The sequence below is a fragment of the Macadamia integrifolia genome, chromosome 8, assembly GCF_013358625.1.
Source record: "Macadamia integrifolia cultivar HAES 741 chromosome 8, SCU_Mint_v3, whole genome shotgun sequence".
Classification (NCBI taxonomy): domain Eukaryota; kingdom Viridiplantae; phylum Streptophyta; class Magnoliopsida; order Proteales; family Proteaceae; genus Macadamia; species Macadamia integrifolia.
The window spans coordinates 6,135,350-6,149,534 of record NC_056564.1 but is presented as its reverse complement, the minus strand read 5'-3'; positions in this window follow the sequence as shown (position 1 = coordinate 6,149,534).

Here is a 14,185-nt window from a genome sequence, read left to right as displayed (position 1 = left end):
AACTGCTGTCCTGCAGCACAGCTCTCGCATGAGCAGTCTACGCCGTGCTCAAACTCCTCAGGGGTCCACCAGTCCTCTTCAGGAAACTCGACTGTGGGACCCACCCCATGCTCCTCAGATATTTGACCGATAAAATCATCTAAAAATGGGGTGTACACGTGGAATGAGCTCACTAGCCCAGTAAGTAGAGAGGTGGACCACACACAACAGTCCACACATCACAACACATCATATGCACTACATGCCATGCTATTCATTTTAATTCACATCCACCTAAGCAACATTACTAAGTCTTTGGTTTAAGTGCTACTACAACCACAGTGCGCGTATACTCCGGGTACGAGCCGCGAACTCCCTCCCGCGATACGCCCATAGGGCTGTTGGAGAAGGCCCACCGTGAGTACTCGGAAAAGTAAAGACAATGTCGTCCACCGGCTCTCAACAGAAATGTAAATAACTAAAATAAAGGTGCTGACTCCAGCAATTTAAAAGCAGTACGATTGGCCCTCTTGAATGTACCACCGGGGTTGCCGACTGTCCTACATGACTCACCGGGCGTAATGCCTAACCGCCACAGTGTCCGACAACCGCGACCCCTGCTTCCCCCCAAATGGCAACCCAACACCTTAACCCCTGTTGGGAAGGGTCGTAGCACGGGATGGTGAGAATCCTAATACCGCATGCTCCTATATGACAATAGTACGACTGCATAGTGCCTCCGTGTCCCATACCACGGGCCACCAATGCATTCGTTTCCAAGCCGACCACGGCATCTAGTCTATCAATGCATTATGCTCCATGATGTCCACATTCAACATATAAACATCTCATTCAATTGGCATTTGAAAAGTAAACATAGCATATATGCACATCAATGAGTGGAATGACTAATCTATATAGCATATTCATGATGACATGACTAGATTAGATATAGTTATATGAATGCCAAACAAATGCCTTGAAACAAGGCCAAACGTCCTCTCTCCACTTACCTGTAGCGTACAAGGATTCCCGTTCGGTACGGGTGAGATCCGGAGCGAATCGGGTAGGATTTGGTGAACCTAACATAATTGAGAGGGGTTAGTACTTCACCATTTTAGAATCGAAATTAATGAAATCCGATGTCAAAATCGTGTTTAGAACGTCAAAAGAAGGTCACACGTCCGATTTGGGTTCGATCGGACATAAGGATCACCTTCTGGCCACACAGGTGGGTAAGACAGGTGGGCTGTCTACCCACCAGTTATACCCACCGGTTATGACCGGCGGGTAGGTACCCACCGGTTATACCCGCCGGTTGTACCCGTCGGTTTGGCCAGGGACCTCCCTGCCTTCTCAGGTGGGTACCCTCAGGCGGGTAGGTACCCGCCGGTTGTACCCACCGGTTTTGGCGGGAAAGACCCTGTTTCTTCCCCATTTTCTCCATTCTTTGGGGAATCAAATGGGGCTTTTCCCCACCCATTCTTCACACCTTCAAGGTCCTATAGGATGGTTCTAACCTAGATCTAGGTTAGATTCAAGTGAGGGAAAGCCATCTTACCTCCTTTGCTCAAGAATGACTTCAAACCCTCCAAATCACTTCCAACTCACAATGCTTCTTCTACCTTGACAATATCTCTTCAAATCCTTCAAGATCAACACATAAATCATCTATTAAACCTTAGATTCATCATTCAAAGGGTATTTACAAGATCTCAAGAAACCATACTCGAATCAAGGGTTTAAAGCTTGGGTATGGTGAATGTTCGTAAACCCCAACTTTTCTTACCTCCAACTGTAGATCTAGAGTTGAAGATTACTCTCCTGGCACTGGAATGGCAAGATCGAGCTTCGGCGCCACTGAAATCCTTCCTTTCTTCCTCTTCCTTTCTTCTTCCCTTTATTTTCTTTCTCCTCTTTACTTTTCTCACCAAACGTACGAGGGTAATAAATGGAAAGAAAGGAAATCATAAAGCCTTATATACCATTCCTAATTAAGTGAATAGTCTTGGATGGGTCACTCAGGTGGGTGGGTGTACCCACCTGTTATACCCGCCTGAGAGCCAAAACTTGGGATTTTGACCGGGGTTCGGACCTCGGCGCGAACCCCACCCCAGGCATACGATGTAGCATACGTATGTACCTTAAAATACAGATATAATACATGTTTTATCCGTACATAGCCTTATGGTAGGTGCACGTACACGGTTTGGGCACTCCCGTCTCTTCTGGTACTGGCTCGGACTTGTCGGGCCAGCCGGTGTTTAAGGTCACCCGTGCCATCATAGCCCATAAGGAACCTGCTCTAATATCCTCTGGCTCGGTTCCTGCATGGTTGAACCGGTTCAATCGCGAAATCAGACCGGATTTTAAGAAGCGGGATATTACATATACCTTGTTAAAAAGTATTAATATTTCTCCGTCGTCTTTCATTATATTTGTTTCGTATTTATTCTTTTCTACATCTCAACAGAGTTGTGGTCCTACTTCTTAGAACTTTAAAATTGTTGAGGTTTATAAATTGCTACATGATTTTTTTTTTTGGATTATCTCCAAATGGCCAAATTCCTAGGTAGTGGCCTCTAACTTACCTATATGATGCATCAATTAGTGGGTATTTCCCCCATCCCTTTGTACCACTGCAAGTCCATACAAGCTGGCACATACTTTAGTTCCTTAGCCAATACCCATTGGTTTGATTCTTTACCTGCCTTGTCTTATTTGTAGTTATGGATTAAGTCAGACTATTGTATAATAGTTTTTTATTACATGGTTTAGTGTATTTTCTCTCTTCTTCTTCTTTTTTTTTTTTTTTTTTTAAGATATTTATTTATAATTAAGGAGAAACATTGAGGATCCATAACTTGAATAAATCCAATTAACATTGAATGATAAAATTGGTGACCATTGATCTTTTGTAGAATGTATAATACTTGAAATATATTATAAATTATATTTATAACTTGTACTGTACATATTAAGGTTGAAACTATCAACTACATATGTCTAATAGACTTGCAACACTGATCATACTAATCTTCTACTTCCGTTAACCACCAATTAAGCTTTGCATTGAATATTCTCGATCTTTATCAACCACCTTAACTTCCATTGTATAAGATTCCATCGGACATTTTTTGTGAAGATTCCATAGAAATTTTGAGGTGTTCTTTTAACTCTCAATATTAATTTGACCCTTAATAAAATAAAATTTTAATTTTTAATAATATTATTAAATTACTAATCGGTTCAATGGATATCATATATGATTAAAAAGCGCAAACACACACACACACAGACACAAGTGCATTTGCACGTGCACTTTTACTAGTGTGTGTATATGTATATATATATAAGTAAGAAAAATATTATAGAACTTGTAATGCATCTTAATTACCTTATCAACCAATTAATCCTCCCTTGATCTACAACTTCAGGATTAATCCATAGTTTTCATAATCCTCAAGGAGTCAATATAAAAATAAGAAAAGATAGTGGCTCCACACACTGTCCGTTTTTCGCACAAATCTCCTATGATGGGTCTTATGTAGGGGTGCAAGTTTGGCCCTGACAGCCCAAACCCACCCTTGGCCTGCTCTGATCTCGAACAAGAATTTGATACCCTACTTTCTAAACCCGATCTAATTACCCGTATTGACTTGGTTTGATTGTACAGGGGCTGAACCAGAGAGAACCGACGCAAGTATCATATGAAATACAGTGGCAAGAGTGACCTTGAACTCGGGTTGGCCCGACATGACCGAGCGGGTACCAAGTGTAAAATGTGCACCCAAGCCTTGCACTTGCATGCACCACGAGGCCATGTACAAAGAGTAAAGGTACAAATTAGTATTTGTGGGTGCCTACGTAATTTAATTATGTGTGGCCATTTATTTCCGTTGAAGCCCAAGTGGAACACTAACAAATGGGCTGACTGGAAGGTATGACACTGGGGGGGCTGAGATACCCACCTGAGATATACTCACCTGTGACTAAAAGATATTATGGGGCCCAGGTATAAAAAGGAGATATTTATTGCTTTCCTCCCTCCTTAATGTTAGTTGGTTGGTGGGAGAAAGTAAAAGAGAGAGAGAGAGAGAGAGAGAGAGAGAGAGAGAGAGAGAGAGAGAGAAGAAAGGAAAAGGAAGAAGAAGAAGAAAAAAAAAAGAAGAGAATCGACCATAGAGCTTCACCGGAGCTAAGTCTTGGTATTTTGAGGCCGGAATTATGATCAGCTCACCGAGATCTTCGATTTGAGATAGGTATAGTACATATTTCAAGGATTATTAGGAAAACTCATTTCTTAAATCCTCTTTTGATTTTTGGGGAAAAACTCACTTGAATCTTGCTAATCCTACTTGAGTAATCGAATCTAAGGTCTAATAGAAGGTGTGCACAATGATTTTGAAGGATTTGAAAAGAGTGTTGGTGAAGATCTAGAGTTTTTGAGAGTTCTTGAGCTAAATGAGTGAAATTGGGGTTTCATTAATGTTCTTGAAAAAAGAGGTAAGAATCCTCCTTTTTCTTTTGATTTAATCTTAGATCCAGGTTGTGGATGTATGGGTGGACCCTAGATGAGGGATTAGCTTTGCCGGATCAACCCCAAACAAGTTCCCCAAACCGGAGAGAAGATGAGAAGATGATGGCAAAATTCTCGTTTTCTAACTTGGGGGTGTCACACCGGTGGGTCTCAGACCCACCTATGTGCCCAGAACTTAGTGTTGAGTCTTTAGCCTAACCGGCGGGTCTGAAACTGGTGGGTCTCAGACCTGCTTGTCATAGTCTCAGACCCACCTGTCATGTCAGAATGCCCAGAATGGACCCAAATTAGATGGACAACCCCCATTTATGATTCTAAATCTGATTTGAGTATTCAATCATGATGATTTTGACCCCAAAGTAGTGAAATGATAAATCATTATGTTTATGATAGATTACACTCGTTATACGCATACCCACACATTGGATCTCCTACATGCCAGGTGCAAGCACCGCGTACTTATACAAGTAAGTGGGGAGTGGACTTTGATTTAATTTCGGAGTGTTTATGCATCACTTAACATGTGTTAGTCTAACTATGTCATCATGTCACTTGTGTGTAGACTAGACATCACATATGTCATATCACGCATTGTATGTGTATTTACATAATATGTTATGTTCTGTTTTATGTTTGAATATTCATTACGTCTTGATGTATGTGATGGAAGAATCGCATTTGGACATGATGTATATGCTAGATTAGATGTTGTAGCCGACTTGGAAACGAGTGCATGGTGGCTCATGGAATGGGAAGCGGTGCCATCATGTAATCGTACTATCTCATATAGAGGTATGCGGCTAGGATTGATATACTCTTTTATGCTATGACCCTTCCCAATAGAGGTTTATATATTGGATTACTATTAGGGGGAAGCATCGGGTCGCGATTGTCGGACTCCTACAGTGGTTAAAAGTATGCACAGTTAATCATTAGGACAGTCAATAACCCCAACGGTATATTCAGAGGGCCGATTATACTGCTTTTATTTCGAGTGGAGTCACCCATTTACTTTCTGTCATTTAAATTACTGGGAGTCGGCTTGCATTTACATTCCAATACCAAGTGGGCCTTCTCCGATAACTCTATGGGCGTATTGTAGGATGGGTTCATGGCTCATACTTGGGGTATACGTGCACTGTGGTTGTGAGTAGCACATAACCTATGACTTAGTAATGTTGTTTAGGTGAATATGGTTAAAATGAATTCCATACATATATGTTCTTTTGTATTGTGATTTCTTGTGTGGTCTTTCTTTCTACTTACTGGGCTAGTGAGCTCATCTCACGTGCACAACTCTTTTTAAGTGATTTTGCAAGTCACCTGCCTGAAGATCAGGAGCCAGGTCCCACTGTGGAGTTTTCCTCCGAGGACTGGTGGGTCCTTGATGAGTTCGAGCACGGTGCTGATTGCACGTGTGAGGATTGTGCTGCATGGCAGCAGTGACTCCAGATTGATTCTTTTTTATTAGTTGATGTATCATTTTGATGACTCGATACTTAAATTGTTATATTGTTGTGTATATATTATGCCTTCGGGTCCATATGTATGTAACTTTTATAACTCAATTTGGGTATCAAGTATTTGGGGAACAATTACTGGTATTATTATGTCTTTTGCTGAAATTACAGGTCTTATCTTATTTTAGTAGATGTATGTTATATAGTGGTTACTGTATTGTTGATCCTGACAAGTTTGTGAGTTAACTAGAGTTAACTCGGTTACCAGCTCGGTTCTGTGAAAATGGGGTGTGACAAAGTATCGATCAAAAAATTTTAGCCTTGAGGGCCAGCCCGACCTTAAAATTTCTGGCCCTGAGTCATAGTCAGGGTGGGTAATGGTTGATGTCTTTGGCTCGCCCAACCTGCCTTGAACCTAGCTCTGGTTTTTGCCCCTGATGTTGACCCTGGTTATGACCTTGATGTTAATCCTGATATTAACCTAATTTTAGATATTTTTTGACATTGAGTCATTGACACCTCAAAACCCTTGATATATCTTCTCACCAATCTCTCTTGCTCTTTTTACAAAAAAAAAAAGGTATACCCAACCCTTGATGGCAAACTAGGGTCAGGGTCAGGGTCAGGATCAGGATCAGGATCAATCAGGGTCATCCTGGCCCAATCCTGAAAAATCAAGGCCAATCAGGGCAGGTAAGGGTTGGGTTGAACCCTAAAGGGTTGGGCCTGGGTTAAAGTTTTGCGGCCTTGAGTCAAGGTTAGGGTGGGTTTGGGCCTAGTTAAAAGGACTCAGGGTTGGGCTAGGGTTTTAAGAAGCCCAACCCAACCCGGCCCTATTGCACCCCTAGTCTTATGTTTCATTTTTGGGTAAGAGAAGTGTCAATGGGCCAGTTTAAAAAAATAAATAAATAAAAATTCAGCCCAACCTTAAGGTCTCTTAACTCAACCTAGGCCCTACCCTGCTTGACCTAGGACTGAGATATCTCAGACTAGGCCGAATCCTGTCAGGTTCAGCCCAACCAGTCCAGCCTTGATGGACCCTGATTGGGTCGGGCTTAACCTAAGAGTGTTAATCGGTTCGATTTCAATTTAAACAGTGCCGATCAGTTCGATTCACATTTATTTGACTAAAACCATAACCACACCATTTACTAAATGGTTCCACTTTTTGAAACCGTGACCGTTTAGTAAACGATTTCGGTTTTCACGGTTTCTAAACGGTGTCGGTTTCACGATTTTAAACGGTTTCGGTTTCTGTTTATTCCATACGGTTTGTAAAATGGTTCACAATTGATTTGTTATAACTTGCAACCATCTCTAAACTGAAGATCATAAGCTTCTCAAAAAATAATTGGCAACCATAAATAAGAGATTCTATATTAACGATGGAATGTCTTAATTTGATAATCTAGTGTTATTTCTTTGCATGACCCTTCTCAAACATTTAGAACTAATATCATACAACATCCAAATCCAGCCTTCTATAGCATAAAATATTAAAATGACAGGTGATTCAACCAAAACACCCCATCTATGATAATATAATAATATAGTAACATATATGGATTACAAGTTCATGATCTAAATCCTAAACTTGAACTGAATTGCAATAAGTCATACCAAAGCAGGATGAACACTTAATTTAATTGTTAATTGTTATACGGATTACTGCTCCTTCTTTATTTAATTGTTATACTGATTAATCGGATCGATTTAAACGATTTAAATGGTTTTAAACGGTTTCAATTCAGTTTGAAACCAAAGGGTTCCGCGGTTAAAACCAACCCGACCCATTTAGCTAATCGACCTGAAACTTAAAACCATAACCGCACTATTTACTAAATGGTTTTGTGATTTCGGTGTAAACGGATTGGTTCGATTTCGGTAAACGGTTTCGGTTACAAATTCACATCCTTAGCTTAACCCAATCCTACACTACTCAGTACTATTGGGTACTTGGTTGCTTGATTTGATACATTGTAGAGGCCAAAGACCAAAGTTTTTGTACATATGTAGATTGTCTAAAACGAAAGATTTTTTGTAGACCTTTTTCTATAAGTATCCATTTATAATTATTAACATATTTATATTATTATATACTTAATATATAGTGTTAGGTTGACTTGGGTCGAGTTGGGTTGGGTTGGGTTGAGACCTCAACGGAGGCCGGGTTAGCCCAACCTAACCCGGCCTCGGTCTTAAAATTCTCAACCCTAGCCCATCCTATGGGCTAAAATATCAACCCAAGCCCTGTTCGAATTCAAGGCAGGCTAGGGTGGGTTTGAGCTGATCGGGATTTTTGACACCCCTAAATCATGGGTCATATGTAAAAGATAACATATGTCAAAGGAGGAGAGAGTTATTGGTCCTAAGAGCGTCAACCATGGCTATTAAATTTGCGAAAAAAAGTTGACAAAAATCTGAATATGGACCAAATTCGAATCAGTTTCAAAAATTATAAAATTGTGATTCTATGAATAATTTATGAAATGAAAAATTCAGCCCTTAAATTTTGGTATTTTAACCAAAAGACCGAGAAAGGTATCGAACACAATCATTAGATATACTTTATGAATAATTTTGGCCTAAAGTTTTAGAACCTATAGAAGTATAATGAAGACGCCAAAAAAGTTTCAGAAATGGGAATTTTTTTTTTTTGTACAATAATTAATTCCCCATAAATAAATTATAAAACTTGGGCCAGGCTAGCCGATGGACCAATCAGTCCCGGATCCCCATTATGTAGCCACTATCCTGGCCTGATTTCTAATATCACTGAGTGCAAATCCCCTCCCTTGCTGGTATCCCATCATCTTAACACCACATCCTATGGATGGTGTGAGATGAGTTGAGATGATTACCTGTTGGAAGAGGAACATGATTTGAAGATCACCACAAGCTAGTGAGAAATTACATTAACATAGAAAATAAATAAATAAATAAAAAATGAGATGACGTTCTATTCCTGGAGTCTAGATCCTCTCTCCGAAAGAAACGTGCATCCAAAGTATCCAGACTCTATCAAGAGAGGATCGAGTGGTGATGAGGGGATTCTTCCTCCTCCACTGGACAAATTATGCACCTCAATTAAAATTTGTTCAACTTGAGCTACCTCGATCAGTTCATCTTGAGCAAACCAATCTATCGTACGGTCCATAACCAACCCAATTCAATCCACATTGATACATAACATCACCCACATATATGTATCACATTGTTTGGCCCAACCTGCTTTTGTGCTCTACGTTGCACTGCAAGTATCATTTCAGTCTAAAATCCAGTGGTAGTTGGACTTGGGCCTGGGCTGCTTATGTCAAGATTTGCAAATGGGAGGGACCTGACCACCTAACACAATACTCTCCGAGTCTCGTTGGTTTCGAACTATCATAACGTGGATAATCTGCATATGTTCCACCATTTTGAGCAAGGAAAAAATGTTAGGGCAATTCTAATAATTGAAAGACAAGATTACAACAAAGTCTACATTAAAGTTGTGCGATGTCATTGAATTAAACAAAATATTAATAAAACATGTTTGTACATTCTTGAACTTTAGGAATGTTTACAAAGAAGTTACATAAAAGACATATTACAAAAGAACTACCACCCAAACGCATAAGAAGAATTGTTACACCATAATAATGTTGGAGCAAGGACTGGTCCATTAGTATTTGGTTACGCACTTGTGGAGTATAAGGTGTTTGTGCAGAAATCAAATTGATTCGTGTGTCTATTAGCACTTTCATATGAATGACATGATCCTGTGTCTACAATCTCTGATTCATTTCTCGATTTTGGATTCAACCATATAAAAGCATTTGTATGTTTTTTACCAAACGAACATCTGTAAAATCGTCGTCCTGGATTCTTTTGTGTATTATAAGTCCGAATGACCATCGTCCCTCCTCCACAGCTACACATCGGTCCACATTTTGTGAGAGGCGAGATAAAGAGTGTGTCATCGTGGAAAATATGACTCATTATGTGAGAGGGCGTGAGATAGAATCTATGCTCTAGCGTCAAAGGGGTCTTTTCTCAAACTTAAAATATAGGTATATAGAGAAAAACCACGCAAAATTTTTGCAAGATTGTGAAACTTATTGTTTGAAAGCGACGAAATTCCCAAGGTGAAACCTCGATACACAATTGGGTAAGGTGGTAGTTAGTCACGTAATCTATCCCTCATGTTGAACCCACGACAAAACTTCAATATGCAATTGGGTATGGTGGTAGTTCGGTCACGTAATTTATCCCTCACGCTAAACCATCCAGCAGATGCAAGGAGACACAACTTGGAGGCAACCAAGCACACATACATCTTGATGTCATGAAACCAAGGCTTACCCTTCAGCTTCTCCTACTTCGATTGCCAAACAGTATGCAGGATCCTCTGTCACTTCGATCTCTATTGGCCGGATATCAACCATGTACTCGCACTCCTTAAAAAAAAAAAAAAGGCTAGGTTTATTGGTTAAAACTTATGCATTATACTGGGTGGAAAATGGTTAATAACTAAATTTCCTTTGTATACTTGTTTGTGTCAACGCCATCGGTTGGGTCATGGGTCTGTGTGACCTCACTGGATTAATAAAAGAAGATGTTTGTTGCGCTGGTTGTTCAAACAATTACTTTATCATTCGTTATGGTTAAAAAAAAAAAAAAAAAAGAGCAACCCACTGCAGGAGGCTCCTACTACTGCAAGGTTTGGGAGGGATAAGTGTACGTAGCCTTATCCCCTGCTCCGCAGGGAAATAGGACATTTGGTAAATAAAATTAATGCAACTTAAGGACATTTTTAGGACTTTGTTCTATTCGCCGTTGAATGCTAGGCGCAGAAATCTCAATTTTACAGTTCTTTCATCAATGCAACTCAGATACTCTGGGTTCTTAATCTCTCTACCCTTTTTTTAAAGAGGTTCTCAATCTCTCAACTGTTGTTTTTCTAATTAAGTCTTGTACTTGGGCATGCATATGATCTGTTCCTGTTTGTGGGTGTTTATTTATTAGATTCTCTGGTTGGTTCAGTGAATTTAGGTATTATTAGTTTATCATTAGCAGCTTGAACCTAAAAAGTGTTGGGTTTTATGTGTAACGTACACCTGCTTTCTGTGGTTAATGCATCTGATTCTTTCGGTTCTTTATTATATGATTGTGGCATCCTTGTATGTTTTGGTTATGGGTATCTGCTGATTATTACTGTTCTCTATATAAATGATTGGTTCTCATGGGTTCATTGTCTATTTGATTCTGCGCATAATTCTTGGGTCTACCATTTTTCTTTATTTTTTTTTATAGAAGCAAGATTGCTTAATATAAGAGAAAGATGATTTGAATACAATGCTGGTGGCGGTGGTGAAATAACGAAGGACAAAAGTAAATGGAGAAAACTGAAGAAACGCATTCTAAACAGTAGAAACAAGAAACCAATTTGGATCTTCCAAACTTATTTATATTCCTTTCCATATTTAGATGCAGTTCTTATGTCATGTTACGAAATAAACATGCGTGCGTCCAGCGAAAAAGTACCGGAAATATAGGGGAAAAAAATTCAACCTACGACACACGCGGAATAGAAACACTTAAAACTCTTATTTTCTCATTTTTTGCATGATTGAAAGAGATACCATATATAGTTTTATTTTGCCGTATCATATTAGGTAGATATGTCCTTAAAACAAAATCAAAATCAAAATCAAAATCAAACTAGGAGTGCAATATGGAAACGGCAAATACGGAAACTGCTATAATTAGGAGTTAGGGGAGCCTGCCTGTCTCTTAATTTCGTCCAACTAATAACTTCCGCGAGGAGGCCTTCATATTTCTTCTATTACTTTTGTTTCTGCCATTGTTTCTTTCAGCTGAACTGTGGAGCTATGGCAACGGTAGCTCGGCAAGTCACCCAACAGCCCAGTCAGTGGTCGGAGCTTCCAGTGGATTTGGTTCTTAAGATCGGTGAAAGGTTAAGTCTATATGCGGATTATGTTCGATTTCGCTCAGTGTGCGGTTCATGGTACTCTGCTCTTCCAAAAACTTTGCGTCCCCACCACCAGCATGATGATCAATATTTCCCCTTCTTGTTGCTACCTGCTTGTGAGGATGATGATGATAATGATGATGACAGTAGTAGTTGTAGTGTTGGATTGTTGAGTATAGCCGAGAATAATAAGATTTATCACCTTCGTGGTCTTCCCATCAAGGAGTTTAGAACCATGCACTATGTGGGATCCTCTCATGGGTGGGTGGTTACAGTAGATGAGGCTACTCCTTCCATGTATCTCATCAATCCCTTCACCAGGACCCAACTCTCACTTCCACCCATCTCCACGTTCCGTAAAGCGTGTCGGTGCGGCACAATTTATAAAGAATGCAGCATCCGTGGTGTTTGTAAATTGGACGAGTCATCATCATATGTGCAAAAGGTTGTCTTGTCATCAAATCCTTCTTTGTCCTCCTCATCAACGTCCCTCTATGTTGTGGCCATAGCCATCTGTGGTATGTATTCAGTATTGGCGTTCTCTAGACCTGGAGACAAGGCTTGGACTATTTTTCTCACCCACAATGTTAATGGGTATCGATATACGGATGTCTCATTCTACAAGGACCATCTCTATGTCGTCGTACGGGCCCACAACGACCATGGTATCAGAGTCTTTCACATAGACGAGGACATTGACGGTGGAGGTGTCGTGCCAAAGCGAGTACAATACCTAAAACTACCCAAGAGATATAATATTAAATGGAAGAGTTACCTGGTGGAGTCACGTGGGGACTTGCTGATGGTTGCAAGGGAAGTAAAAAAAATTGCTTTATCAGACCCAATTCTTGGTCCGTATGGCAAAAGATTTTTCGAGGAGAAAACAGTTGGGTTCAAGGTCTTTAAGCTGTGTCCACCGGGAATGAATAATGGTACTGATGATGAAGGTGGTTATGATGGTGATGAGTATCATGATGATGAGAGGAGGAAGAAGTCTTCAAAGTGGGTGCAAATAAAGAACTTGGGTGACATAGTATTGTTTTTGGGAGTGAACTCCTCTATGTCCCTTTCATGTCATGATTTCCCTCCTGGATATGCTATTAGCAGAGGGAATTGCATCTGTTTTACCCATCATAATCAGGTCAAGGGTCGTTACCACGTGAATCTAGGTTGGGGTCATGATATAGATGCATTCGGAGATATGGGTGTATTCTATTTGAAAGATGGAAGTATCGAGCCAATATTGCCATCGCAAGGTTGCCCAAGCATACGACACCCGCTGCGAAGATTTTTCCCACCACAACCTATTTGGCTTAGTACTCCCACTTAATTTTATTTATTTCTTCCATATGTCTCTCTCTCTCTCTCTCTCTCTCGAACTTTTTTGTGTGTGTCTATGTAAAATCATGGTTGTAACCTTGAGCTCCCATTGTCAAATTTCATTTATTGTTTCTTTTGTGAAGCTGAAATTTAATTAACTATTGTGCTGTCATTCTACAAGTATTCACTTTCGACATGGGAAGACTATGTACTTGGAAGTGCTCCTGTTTTGTGCCTTTCTCTTACTTCTTTATGTTGGGCACTTAAGTTTATTGATTCCACTTTCATGGTTTTTGGTTTATTTAACTCCAACGTTGGCCAGTCCAACTTTTGACAGGGAATATATCTTGATTACGCACCTTATTACCCTCCCACCAACTGGTACTGGATGCAGAAGTGCCTCAGGAAATGAATTAGAAGTTTTGGCCAATGGTCCTAGTTCTGAAGAAAGACATTTGGATGTTTGAGTCAACTTCTTCATCATAACGGAAAACTAAGGGCTTCTATTGAGTGGTTGAACCGAGTTGAGTCTAAACCCATGTTTACCACAAAGGATCAATCTTAACCAATACCGATACAATATGACTGATACAGGCGATATGATGCCGATACTTTAAACCATACCACAAAGGAGGTTCAACTAAAAGAAGCCAATATGACAAAAAATTGAAGAGTTGCCAACTAACCCCAGGTTTCTCTTCAGCATGGTGCGCATGCAATCTCTCTTCAGCACAGTGCACATGCAATCTCTCTTCACTCAGGGCCCGTTTGGTATCATTTCTGTTCCAGAAACGTCGTTTCGTATCAAAAACAAAAATTTCAGTTTCTGTGTCAAAACGCAGTTTTTAAACGAAAAAAATGGTGTTTCAAAATTTTAGATTTTTATGGAATTTTTTTTTTTTTTTTTTTTTT